This window comes from Callithrix jacchus, chromosome 1, assembly GCF_049354715.1.
Source record: "Callithrix jacchus isolate 240 chromosome 1, calJac240_pri, whole genome shotgun sequence".
Lineage (NCBI taxonomy): Eukaryota > Metazoa > Chordata > Mammalia > Primates > Cebidae > Callithrix > Callithrix jacchus.
In genome coordinates this window covers 187,401,886-187,415,287 of record NC_133502.1, presented here as the reverse complement: position 1 = coordinate 187,415,287, position 13,402 = coordinate 187,401,886, and the positions used below count along the sequence as shown (strand labels likewise).

Genomic DNA, 13,402 nt, shown 5'->3' with positions numbered 1-13,402 from the left:
TCTGCAGGGTGACCTTGAGGACTGAGTACATTCCCATTGGCAGAGCCTGGGCAGAGTGCTGGCATGCCGGGACACCAGCTAGGACATCTGTCACATGCTTGGAGGGCCGAAAGGACAGCAGCTGAGCCCCCAAGCTGTGCCCAGCTCCCCCTCCTCACTGAACACAGCCAGGAGGGCCGGAAGGACAGCGGCTGGGCCCCGATGCTGTGCCCAGCTCCCCCTCCTCTTTCACTGAACACAGCGAGGAGGGCCGGGAGGACAGCGGCTGAGCCCCCATGCTGTGCCCAGCTCCCCCTCCTCTTTCACTGAACACAGCGAGGAGGTCAGGTGGGGGGTTGGGGGCACAGACGCTCAGCTCAGCCGCATTAGTCTTGTTCCCGGATCTCAATGATCACTCCTAGACCTCAGGGCGGCTTTATGGAGTGGAAAAAATCCATTAAGGTTTTTAAAGCAAAGCTCAAGACATAATCACCTCATTGTCAGGGTCTTCCCCCTCTCGCTCTCAGGGTCCCCTCCCCCACCCATCCTGGCCTGGCACGGTGGGGGCTGCACCTCTCCAGCAGCTAAGTGGGCAAAGCCCAGGGTCAGCTGATCACACTCCCGACAGGACAGCCTGGTGAGGTGACTCCAGGCATACCCTCTCTGGAGTTTGCTATCAAACAGGGACCTGGCCTTTCCTGCTGCTCCACCTGCGCCAGAGTAACCTTTAAAAGTGCAGCTCAGACACTGTCCTTCTTCTGCCTAAAATCTCCAGTGCTCTCAGCCATTGCCTGGCTGTCTGCCCCAACTCTCAGGCTGAGAGCACGGACCCTGGCCAGGCAGCCTCGGGCCTCGTCCCCACAGGTCAGTGACCTCTGAACCCATGTCCTCATCTGTGAAATGGTGTAGAGGTCATAGTGGCCCACAGGGGCTGAAGCATAACTCAATGACCCCAGTGAAGAGTTCTGTGCCCATCAGAATGCCCATGGTCATTATCATAGCCCCTTCTCCCCACCTCTTCCTTCACTTTCCTACTGGCCACACCTGCAAATTCCCTGTCCCTTCCTGGTCATGCTTCTGTACTTTTGCAGATACTGTTCCCCTATTCCTGTCCTGGCTGACTTACAAGGCTCAGTTCAGGGTGCCTCTTCCAGGAAGCCCTCCCAGATTGCCTAGAGGAAACCTGACCCTCCCCAACACAGTTTGGAGCACACAGGGTTGGCAGTAGACATTGATTTTCCTGCCTCCCTGCAGATGAGTCTTCCAGGGCAGAGCCCATGTGCCAGGGTCCCTGGCACCTGACATAGGACCTGGCACTGTCATTGAGGGCTGGTTGATCAGAACTGGCATCTAGACGCTTCTAACACTGCTGTAAGCATATGTGAGCCCTTGTTAGCCCCAGGGCCCACCCACGGTCTGGCATGTAAGGCCCTCTGAAGGTGAGCTCTGCCAGGCCCTTCTGCTCCCCTCCCCCACCCTGCTCTGATCCAACTGGGCTCACCCACCTCCATGCCTTGGGCCTCTGCTCAGGCCAGTTCCTCATCCCGGACGCCTTTTCCCCTGTCCGTTTCCTTTCGCCCATAGACATTCTACGCGGGCTAAGGACCCTTTCAGACTATACTGCCTCCACACGGCCTTCTGGCTGCCCTGGCCCACGTTGAGTCACCCTTCCTCCTCTTTGCCCTTAGCCACAAACTCATGTTTCAGCCTTGGGCTCCTGTCCTTTGCTCTCAGAGAGCAGCTGATGGGCACACAGTCCTGGAGAGGGGGGAGCAAGACAGGGAGGGAAGGCCAGGTAGAGAACAGAGCCTGAAAGCCGGGACACTCCCTGCAGCTTGTGGGGACAACCTGATGTCCCTGAGCAGAGACTCAGAGCTGAAGGGATTCCTTTGGTATGACACACCCACCGAGGAGGAGAACCAGGATCAGAACTTGGCTGTCCAGCCCTAAAGGCTCCCCCGCCACCCCAGACGCTTTCCTCAGATTCCAACGGGTACCCTTCAACCCCAGTAGCCTTGGCCACAGTTAGTGTGTGCAGGGTGGCGGGGAGAGGAGACTCAGGGGCCCCTGGGAGCCATGAAGTACAATTGCCTTGAATGAATGGAGAGGGAACAGCCTCCCCGCCTAATCGCCCTAATTCCGGTGTTTACAAACTGCTGATTTCCCTGGGCTCCAGGCTGGCACTTCAGCAAAGTGTCTTAAAATCCCTGGTTTCTGCTAAGCCCCTGCCTGGGGTGGCTTCTTGGAGGGGTGAGATGGAAAGCAGGCAGAAGGGCAAGCACCATCAGCCACACAGAACGCTGGGGAGGAGCCTCCCGGGACCTTACTGAAGGCTGGAAATGGCCGACAGCTGGGCTAGAGGAAGAGCCAGGAGGGCTGAGTGGCTGGAGCCTGGTTGGGAGTGGGGGTGGGAAAGGGGTATGGGGTGGGGTCATGAGATAAAGAGCGGGGACAGAGGGGGCAGTCACTTAGAGCCAGGGGCCTTGGTGAGTGTTAGGGCTTTATCCCCAGTGCACTAGAAGTGGCTGGAGCTGCCAGGTGGCGGGGAGAAATTGCAGATTTCCAGACACCTTGCCTTGGGTGGGGGAGGCAGGGAGCCGGCTCAGAGAGGGCTGTGGGGACCTGGTGGGAGATGAGCTGCGGGAGGGGGTGGCTTGGATGAGGGTTGCCTGGAGCTCTGGAAGGGCTGTGACAGGGTGGACACAAGTGGAGGGACTTGGGCTATGCCTTTACAGTGGGAAGGGCTGGTGAGTTGGATGCCTCAGGTAGAGGCAGGAGGGGCAGGAGAGGCAAGATGGAGGAGGGGAAAACCTGGCTAGGTGATATCTGTCAGATGTCACCCTGGGATGGACTGGGCACCCAGTAAACAAGAAGTCCCCGCCGTGGGAGACAGGCTGACCAAGCCTGCCAGTATGGATGCATGCTATGGTTGGAAGCTGGAGTTTCACTGGAGGGAGGCCCCCTGTGCCTGGATCCCGTGACTCAGTGGCACTCATGAAACCTTCTCAGTGGGCACCGCAGTGGGGGGTCTCCTGACCACACTTCACATTTTCCTAGCACTCACCCAGCCCTTTCCTGAGACCTCACTCTGGCCTGTGAGGGAGCGGCCAGCCTCAGCCCTGCTCAGATGATGGCCGAGGACCGGCAGGTGGGGGCCGTGCCCAGCCCTGCAGCTCACAGTGGCACCGACTCTGGCTCCCCAGCCCCCAGTCCTGTGCTGTCAGGGGCTGGTATGAATGCTGGCCTCCCCAAAACCGTCCCTGCAGTGCCCTGAGCTCTCCGCACTCTAAGTTCCCCGGCTGAGCCTGGCGCCCATGTCCCCACCATGACTGTACTCTCCCTTGGTGAGCTCCCACCCTGTCTTTACTCTGTGTGGTACACCCAGGGTCCCGCCTGTGTCTGGCCACCCCATGGCTCCCTCGGAGCCCGAGGGCACCTCCCAGCAGACATTCAGACCTCGGTGTCCCGGCAGCTACCCTGGTCATTTCTATAAGGAGAATTCTCCTCTGTGTTTTCCCCGACTTTCCAAATTGTCAGGCTTAATTATCCCAGAGTTGAAACCCTAGAGACAAACCTCTCGGTCTCACCACAGCCAGGCCTGTGCCAGGAGGGCACCCCCACCCCGGAACGACCTCTGGTCCCCACTGTTCCTGCAGCTCCTCATGGAAAAACCGGGACTCACAACAGCATCTCCCTCCCAGGCCAGTGTCCCTCAGTACTGGGAGGGCTGAGTGCTGGCCTGGGAGTCAGGGCCTGTGTCCCCAACATGCTCTGACCCCACGCCCACCCCAAGCACCACGGACAAAAAGTTCTTCCCGCACTGGCTTCTGTTCTGTGACAAGGACACTGGCACCGGTCCCCTGCAGTTCACAAACACATGAGTAAAGGGAGAGCTGTGACTGATGAAGGCGGATAACCAGTGGAATGTGGCTCCCAGAGCCACCTGGACGTGAGACCGCCCTATGCTGAAGGCTTGGTGGACACTGGGCACAGCCACCTCTCCAGCCACATTACAGCCACATGCAGCATGATTTTCCGAGCTTTTTTGTGCCTGAACACATGAGGGTCCTTCCCGCTCCAGGCCTTTGCACGGGTGGGTCCCTCTGTCTGGAATGTTCTTCCTCATCTCCTCCTAGTGAGTGCCTGTCCATCCTGTAGCTCCCAGCTCAGAGAAGCGCCCTCCCTCCCTGAGGGCTAAGAGTAGTTACTGCCTCTGTGGCTCCTCAGCCTGCTGGATAGCTGATGTCTGTCTGTCCCCTGCCCTGGGCCATGAGCCTGTGGACACATGCCTATCTGGGGCATGGACGGGCCATGTACCCAGGGACACATGCCTATCTGGGGCATGGACGGGCCATGTACCCAGGGACACATGCCCATCTGGGGCATGGACGGGCCATGTACCCAGGGACACATGCCCATCTGGGGCATGGACGGGCCATGTACCCAGGGACACATGCCCATCTGGGGCATGGACGGGCCATGTACCCAGGGACACATGCCTATCGGGCCCGGACGTCTTCCCAGGCAAGACCCGGTATAGGCAGGTGCTTCACAGACGTATCTTAAACCACCCCATGAAGGGAAGGCTATTGTTATTCCCACAAGTGGGTGAACCTGAGCCCAAAAGAGTGGGGTTTGAATCTTCGCCTGCTCTGCCCCAGAGCCCACAACCCCACAGCTGCACACAGGATCCCCGAGGTGAGATATTCACTGTGCGGTGGCCTCTGCGGGTGGCATCCCCACTCTCCCACTCCTACCCCGGACCTGATCATTCTGCTCCTGTCCTTGTCTTGCCCATCCTCCACGGACAGCCCCAGACTCAGTAGCTCCTACAAGCAACGATGCATTTGCAAAGGGCCCGTGGCCCTCCAGACATCACGGTTTCCACAGCTAACAGCCTCCCTTGCTCACCCCAAGGGAAGCCGGTGACTGCTCGGGCTTTGGGTCATGATGGCCCCCATCCTGTTTTCCACATGTTTCAAAGTTCCTGTCCCAGTGAGGAGGAAAAGCTTTCATGGACAGCACCCTGAGGAAGAAACCAGCAATGATTTCAGGGGAGCCAACAGCCTTATGTTCTAGTCCATGGATTTACACATGGAGATGGGGCCAGCTCTGGGCTGGAAGCCCTGCAGCCAGTGGCAACCCTGCCTCTGTGGGGCCTGAGGCCAACACCCTCTACCCCAGCCCTCCTTGGCCGGGGAGGTCCAGGCCAGCCTCTTGCCAGGCGACGACCAAACCTTCCCACACCCACCTCTGCCAGGAGCAACCACCGGAGCTAAGGCCGCCACCGCGTGCCCATGATTCCCTTCCAGGGTGAGGGACCCCTCCTTCCCCACCACCAATGCTCACTTTGCCCTGTTTGTTCTTTTCATGGCTCTTGTCTGGATTACAGTGTGTCTCATTTCAGCTTCTATTTAAGATTTTCCTCTCTTCCTGTCACTAGAATGTGAGACGCTGGAGGCACGCCCTCGGCTGTCTTTACCACTGCGGTTGTCATAACGTGGCCCTCAGTGGTGCCCACACCAGAACCTTAGGATTTGTGAATGTGTTACCTTTCATGACAAAGCGGGCTTTGCAGCTCTGATTCAGCGTGGGAACCTTGTGATGGGGAGACTGTCCTGGGTTGTCTGGGTGAGCTCAATAATCACACGAGTCCTTAGAAGCAGGGACCCGGCCAGGCGTGGTGGCTCACACCTGTAATCCCAGCACTTTGAGAGGCCGAGGAGGGCAGATCATGAGGTCAAGAGATTGAGACCATCCTGGCCAACATGTAGAAACCCCCCATCTCTACTAAAAATACAAAACATTAGCTGGGTGTGGTGGCGCTTGCTACTCGGGAGGCTGAGGCAGAAAGATCGCTTGAACCTGGGAGGCGGAGGTTGCAGTGAGCCGAGATGGCGCCACTGCAATCTAGCCTGGTGACATAGTGAGACTCTGTCTCAAAAAACAAACAAAAAGGAAGCAGGGACCCGTGTCTGGCTGATGAGCAAGATGAGGTAGAGGGTGGGGGAGAGATTGTAAGCATGAGAAAGACTCGACCTCCATTGCTGGTGTCAAGACCCACTAGACTTATTACACCGACGGGAAAGCTAAGCCTGGAGACTGAGTCAGAGCGAGTCTGTCCTGCTTCTAAGGACTGAGTCACATCGTGAGTTTATAACTCCCGCTTCTTAGAGAATAGCCCTCTTCCTCACGGTTCTTCTTCCATGTAGGAAACCAGAGGCCGGACCTCCCCCACTTCCAATCTCTGATGTTTGTTACAGCAGAACTGCCTCCCTGATCATCTGCAGCCAGGACAATACTGTCCCAACTCAGACCAGATGGCACAAAAGACCCCGAGACTGTAGCATCTTCAGTGTGGAAGGTTAAAGACACCTTTTGCAAAAGGAAAACATCACCTCAACGAATCAGATCATTGTAACTACACGTTAAGCCTTGTACAAAAAGACGTCCGGGCTCGGCTAAGCTTCCCTAAACACACCCAAACATCCATATGTCGGAGCACTGACTTCTATTCTTTAGAATCTATGCTTCCCTGGTGGCCGGGCTCAAACTGTGCTTGAATAAACCTCTCTGGGTCTCAGGTCCACGGTTTAAGTAAACTCTCTTCAAACTAGATTCTGGCCCTTTTGACGATGTTGGGTTGACACTGGCTCTGCAGATGGAAGAAGGGGTCATGAGCCCAGGAATGTGAGCCCCGCTACAGGCTGGGAATGGTCCTCAGCTGACTGCCAGCAAACAGACTCAGTCCTCTACCTCCTGGAACTGGAATCCACCTGTACCCTCATGAGCAGGAGATGAATTTTCCCCAGAGCCTCCAGAAAGACGTTGCCCACGGCCTTGATTTCAGCCTAGTGTGCCCATGTCAGACTTCTGACCTACAGAGCAGTAAGAGAATGGATGGTGTCATTGAAACCACTGAAGATGTGGTCACTGCTTATGTGGCAATAGAAAAATACACTGCTAAGTCCCCTGCCTAGAAAGGCTCTGTCCCCAGGGTGGGTCTCGACCTGGCAACAGCCCCCAGGTCATGTGACTTTCCTGAGGCTTGGAGTGCTGTGGAAGCATGTGGGAGATCACCCAGCCAGGGAGTGGCAGAGGTGGGACTCCAACCCGTTCCTCCTGGCAGGTGACTTCCACAGGGCAGGGCAGGGCAGGGCAGGGCAGGGCAGGGGGCAGGAGCAGCTCTGGGGTGGAGGAGGCTTCACATCAGCAGCCTCTGCACTCATTCATAGCCCTGGGGTGCAGAAGGGAGGTGGCCCTGCACCCTGCACTGGTTCTCTACCACCAGCGTGCATGCTTCAGAGAGGGGCCATGCTGATGTCATGCCTTCTGTCCAAGGGCTGTCCTGCAGGTGGAACTCACCTGTGCAGGGAGGATGGCTTCCCCAAGGAGCCACTTCCTGACTGGCAGAGCTCTCCTCCGCCTGGTCAGGAGGAGCTGGTGGGCTCCGCTTGAGAAGCCACTGGGGTGGCTCTAGTTAAGAGGGCGGGTGGGTGAAACACAGGCTCCACTCACAGCCACCTGCTGCTTTGAAGTGCCAGGTCCCTCTGTGACTCCCCACTGCCTCCTCCTGCTCTGAACTCATGTGGCAATTACTGGAGACTTGTCTCTGTGGCCACACCAGGGTCTCCGGGAGGGCAGAGCTGTGGCTTGCACCTCTGTGTCTCTGGCCCAGCGAAGTCCTTAGGAATCAATGACTGTTCCCTGAGCACCTGCCAGGGACCAGCCCCTGGGGCCACAGAAGCAGGAGGGGACAAGCACAGCACAAATCAGTATGATCGATTAGATAGAGCTCTTGGTGGGGGGGGTACAGGTGCCAAAGGAACATCGGATGGATGTGGGGGTTAGAGAGGGACTGGGAGGGCTCTTCCCGTGGAAACTGAGGCAGGAGGCAAATATTAAAAGGTGAGGAGGTGGTAACCAGGGGAGGGCAGGAGGGAGGGTGGCCTGGGGGGAGGGACCACGTGGACAAAGGTGGAGGGTATGCCAAGTGGAGGACTGGAGGCTACGGCCTAGGACTCCATGCAGGGAAGGGGCTGCAGGGGCCTGTGGGGGGCGGCTGGGGTCAGGAAGCAGATCAGACAGGCCTTCCTCGGAGCTGGGATTCTTTCCAGAGGGCAACAGGGGCCACGGTGCTTGTTCAGCCAGGGGATGATGGACACTGGTGGACTTGTGTCTCAGGAAGTTCCAAAAGTACCTGGGGGATGACTAGCCAGAGGAGCCTGATCAGATCGATCGATTGATCGATCTATCCATCCATCCATTCATCTTTCTTTCTTTCTTTCCTTTTTTTTTTTTTTTTTTGATGGCGTCTTGCTCTTGTTGCCCAGGTTGGGGTGCAGTGAGTGACGTGATCTCGACTCACCACAACCTCTGCCTCCCGAGTTCAAGGAATTCTCCTGCCTCAGCCTCCTGAGTAGCTAGGATCACAGGCATGTACCACCATGCCCGGCTAATTTTGTAGTTTTAGTAGAGATGGGGTTTCTCCATAGTGGTCAGGTTGTTCTCGAACTCCCAATCTCAAGTGATCCGCCCACCTTAGCACCCAAAGTGTTGGGATCACAAGCGTGAGCCACCGCACTTGGCCGATCAGATCTTTCAAGGATGGGGCAACATGAGGATGAGAGACTCAGAGAAAACCAGAGCGAGGCCAGGAAACCTCGGCAGGCTCAGTGCCTTCCCTTTCTCCTTCCACAGCCCAAGCAGGGCTGAGTGGCCGCGTGTGAAACAGCCCTGCCTGGTGCCGGCTCTCCCCCACAAGTCATTTGAAAGTGTTCCCAATCGAAAACAGAACATTAAAAAGAGGAATTCAAACACAGTCAATCCCTCCCTTTGCCGGGATTAGCTGCCAGGAACATAATGATTTTCATTAATACCATCAGCTTTCCTCCAACTTGATTATAATTACTCTCCAGTCCTCGTTCCCTTCTGAGGGGTGAGTGATGCTGAGTGGAATCTACATTCATCAAACCTCCTGATCACATCTGAATCGGTGGCCTGAACTCAGAGCCTGCAACCAATAGGAGAGGCCAGAGGGGACGGCCAGGTACCGCCTCTCCCTGGGGTGACACATCCATATGGATGGGGGATTGATGAACACAGATTTGGCCCTGAGCAGCTGCCTCCCTGCTGCTGCCTCTGTCCGCAGGGGCTGTCCTCATCCATCACCTGTGAGGCCCTCACACAGCTCCTGGAGGCAGGAATACTGTTTGCATTTTGAGACAAACGAGAACTGTGGTGCAGAAAGGTCATGTGACTTCCTGAAGGTGGCCCAGCCTGTTGGAAGTCAGTGGTAAAGCCAGAGCCAGTGGGTGGGGTGGGGTTGGGGCGGTGCTGGAAGGGAGAAAATGGCAAAGAAAGGGGGGCAGGAAGAAGTAAAAGGCATCTTTCTGGGCTACCCAGACCCCTGGGAGAACACCCAGCGCCCTGTCTGTGCACCGGCACCAGCCCCACCCAGCCCCTGCACAATAACTCTGGCCACTTGTCACTCTCCCCTCTGCACTCTGTGGGGATTTTAAATGCACTATGTCACCTGAGGCTGTGAGAGCTGCCTGGCCCCCAGCCCCAGCTGCAGCCCCTTCCTTCTGTTCACTCGCTGCTGCACTCCAGCCCCTCCTACTCCTGGCAGAAACGTGTCCCTCCCTGGGAAAGCGCTTCGATACTTGCAGTCGGACCCCTCCCCTCTGTGGATCTCAGGCCCATGGTTTCCATGGAGGTGGGCACAAGTAAATCATGGAGGGGGCACGGTAAATCATGGGGTGGGCACAGGTAAATCATGGGGCAGGCACAGGTAAAATATGGGCACAGGTAAATCATGGAGAAGGCACAGGTGAATCATGGAGGGGGCGCAGGTGAATCATGGAGGGGGCACAGGTGAATCATGGGGCAGGCACAGGTAAATCATGGGGTGGGCACAGGTAAATCATGGAGGGGACACAGGTAAATCATGGAGGGGGCACAGGTAAATCATGGGGCGGGCACAGGTGAATCATGGAGGGGGCGCAGGTGAATCATGGAGGGGGCGCAGGTGAATCATGGAGGGGGCGCAGGTGAATCATGGAGGGGGCACAGGTGAATCATGGGGCGGGCACAGGTAAATCATGGGGTGGGCACAGGTAAATCATAGAGGGGGCACAGGTGAATCATGGGGTGGGCACAGGTAAATCATGGAAGGGGCACAGGTAAATCATGGAGGGGGCACAGGTAAATCATGGGGCGGGCACAGGTAAATCATGGAGGGGGCACAGGCAAATCATGCGGCAGGCACTGGTAAATCATGGAGGGGGCACAGGTAAATCATGGAGGGGGCACAGGTAAATCATGGGGCGGGCACTGGTAAATCATGGAGGGGCACAGGTAAATCATGGGATGGGCACAGGTGAATCATGGAAGGGCACAGGTAAATCATGGAGAGGGCACAGGTAAATCGTGGGGTGGGTACAGGTAAATCATGGGGTGGGTACAGGTAAATCATGGTGGGGGCACAGGTAAATCATGGAGAGGGCACAGGTAAATTGTGGGGCAGGTACAGGTAAATCATGGGGTGGGTACAGGTAAATCATAGGGTGGGCACAGCTAAATCATGGGGCGGGTACAGGTAAATCATGGAGGGGACACAGGTATATCATGGAGGGGGCACAGGTAAATCATGGGGTGGGCACAGGTAAATCATAGAGGGGGCACAGGTGAATCATGGGGTGGGCACAGGTAAATCATGGAAGGGGCACAGGTAAATCATGGAGGGGGCACAGGTAAATCATGGGGCGGGCACAGGTAAATCATGGAGGGGGCACAGGCAAATCATGCGGCAGGCACTGGTAAATCATGGAGGGGGCACAGGTAAATCATGGAGGGGGCACAGGTAAATCATGGGGCGGGCACTGGTAAATCATGGAGGGGCACAGGTAAATCATGGGATGGGCACAGGTGAATCATGGAAGGGCACAGGTAAATCATGGAGAGGGCACAGGTAAATCGTGGGGTGGGTACAGGTAAATCATGGGGTGGGTACAGGTAAATCATGGTGGGGGCACAGGTAAATCATGGAGAGGGCACAGGTAAATTGTGGGGCAGGTACAGGTAAATCATGGGGTGGGTACAGGTAAATCATAGGGTGGGCACAGCTAAATCATGGGGCGGGTACAGGTAAATCATGGAGGGGACACAGGTATATCATGGAGGGGGCACAGGTAAATCATGGGGTGGGCACAGGTATATCATGGAGGGGGCACAGGTAAATCATGGGGTGGGCACAGGTAAATCATGGGGCAGGTACAGGTAAATCATGGAGGGGGCACAGGGAAATCATGGGGCAGGCACAGGTAAATCATTGGGGTAGGCACAGGTAAGTCCCCTTTATAAGGTACTGGCTACTTAGAGTTTTCCCATTGACAGACTTGAAGGGTGGCAGATGGATCAAAGGCCCCATGGCAGCTTTGCCACTTGCCAGGCTGCCTGAGGCACAGGTTCACCTAGCTGGGCCTCCGTTTTCTCATCTGCACCTAAACCCTGGGGTGCAGGCAGAGCGTTCAGCAGGCTCTCAGCAGTGCAGGGGCGAGGTGCTAGCTCCCTCTCTCACCCTCATGTCTCTCCAGATTGTCCCTCAAGGACTTCAAGACCTTGGGAATAGGGACCTGTCTTCTCTTTGCCTATAAGGCATGTTGTGAGCCCTGGGCTCTGCACCAGCTCTGAGTAGAGGGCAGGTACCCGGCTCTGGCCCGAGACGCAGGCCTTGAGGGCCTCTGTACAGGTGCAGGTCTCGGCGCACAGCAGGGCTCCTCCAGGATATGTGCTTTGCTGCATCACGTGTTGCATGATGGGAGGGGTTCAGGAGGCACCCAGGTGCCTTTCTGTGGTGCTCAGAGCCTGGAGCCAACCCAGCCAAGGCAGCCAACACCCCAACCCCGGGCAGGGGCTGCCCAACTGAGAAACAAGCAATAGTGCAGCTGACAGGCCAATCCCCAGCCCCAGCCCCAGTCTCGAGGGGAATAAACCTGTCAAGTCATTCCCTCTCCTCCCCGGAAGTAGTGGGTGAGCCACGAGTGCCTGAAGGATGACTGGGCCCCAGTGATCAAGCTGAAAGAGAAGCAATGCCTTATTTAATATTTACTTAGGGGGAATGAAAGGAAAACATCATCAATCCACTTGCCAGGCAAAATAGCCGAGCCCCACTGCTAGGGTGGACTTACAGTCCAAGATGGTACACTGGGTTCACAGGACTCTGCCCTTCCCTCCCTGGGGCCACTGAAAGCAGAAAGCATGCTTAGAGAGAGGGTGAACTCCCAGCTATGCTGGCAATGGAGAAGAGAGTTCTCCCTGTGGGCAGGACAGCAGCGGGCTGGGCTGAGGAAGAGGCTGGACCAGAGGTGGGAGGAAGGATGGGTCTTCCTAGCTGGGCCTGGGGAAGCCCAGGTTGGGCATGACAAACCACAAAGGTCAGGACTGGCTGGGGCACAGGGGCATTTGGGATGGTGGGTGCTCGCCTGGTTCCTCCTTTCTTCTGTTAACCAGAGTTGCTGGTGACAGGGACCACCTTTGACTCCCAGAACCCAGGGGCAGGGTGCCTGGGCGGACCTGCCTGCGTGCTAGGTGGTAAGGATGAAGCAAAGGAAAGAGAGAGAATAGCTGAGTCTCGAAGAATACTGAAGATGGATGAAATTAACAAAAATAATGCAACGGGTGTGTTGAATCATTCGAGGCTCATCCGGAGATCAGGCTGGCATTCGGAAAGACAAGAGAAAGTGCCTCTGAAGCATACAGCCAAGTGACTTCGAGATGAAAGACGTGAACCACAGGACTGAGGGGCAAGGGCTTCTAACGCTGAGATCCACCAGCCCTGTGAGAGCAGTTGTGGGGGACAGCAAGGGACAATGGGGAAGAGGAAGTCACAGTTTAAAAATAATAGGCCGGGCGTGGTGGCCCATGCCTGTAATGCCAGCGTTTTGGGAAGCTGAGGCAGGTGGCTCACCTTAGGTCAAGAGCTCAAGACCAGCCTGGCCAACATGGTGAAACCCCATCTCAACTAAAAAAGTAGCTGGGCATGATGGCGCATGCCTGTAATTCCAGCTACTCAGGAGGCTGAGGCAGGAGACTTGCTTGAACCCAGGAAGCGGAGATTACAGTGAGCAGAGATCACGCCACTGCACTCCAGTCTGGGCTATAGAGCAAGACCCCGTCTAAAAAATAATAAAAGTAACAGAAGAAACGCGTCCCCACCGAGCTGCAGCAAAGTATGTGTTTATGGATCCGACGCACCCGATTAGAGTTGAGCAGGACTAATGATGGAGAAACACCCACGCCTGGTGAAATTTCAGAATGACAGCTGTAAGGAGAACGTCGTGAAGGTTTGCAGAGGGAAAGAGCAGTCTGGGACAAGGGAACAAGAGACAGGCGGGTATCAGAGTTCTCCCAATCAGCCACG

The 13,402-nt window shown here is 56.3% G+C and overlaps 1 protein-coding gene across 1 annotated transcript in view; it reads right to left on the bottom strand.

Moving 5' to 3' along the window:
- SHISAL1 (shisa like 1) overlaps positions 1–13,402 on the bottom strand; it is a 170,234-nt gene that overhangs the window by 141,667 nt on the left and 15,165 nt on the right. The window lies entirely within an intron of this gene.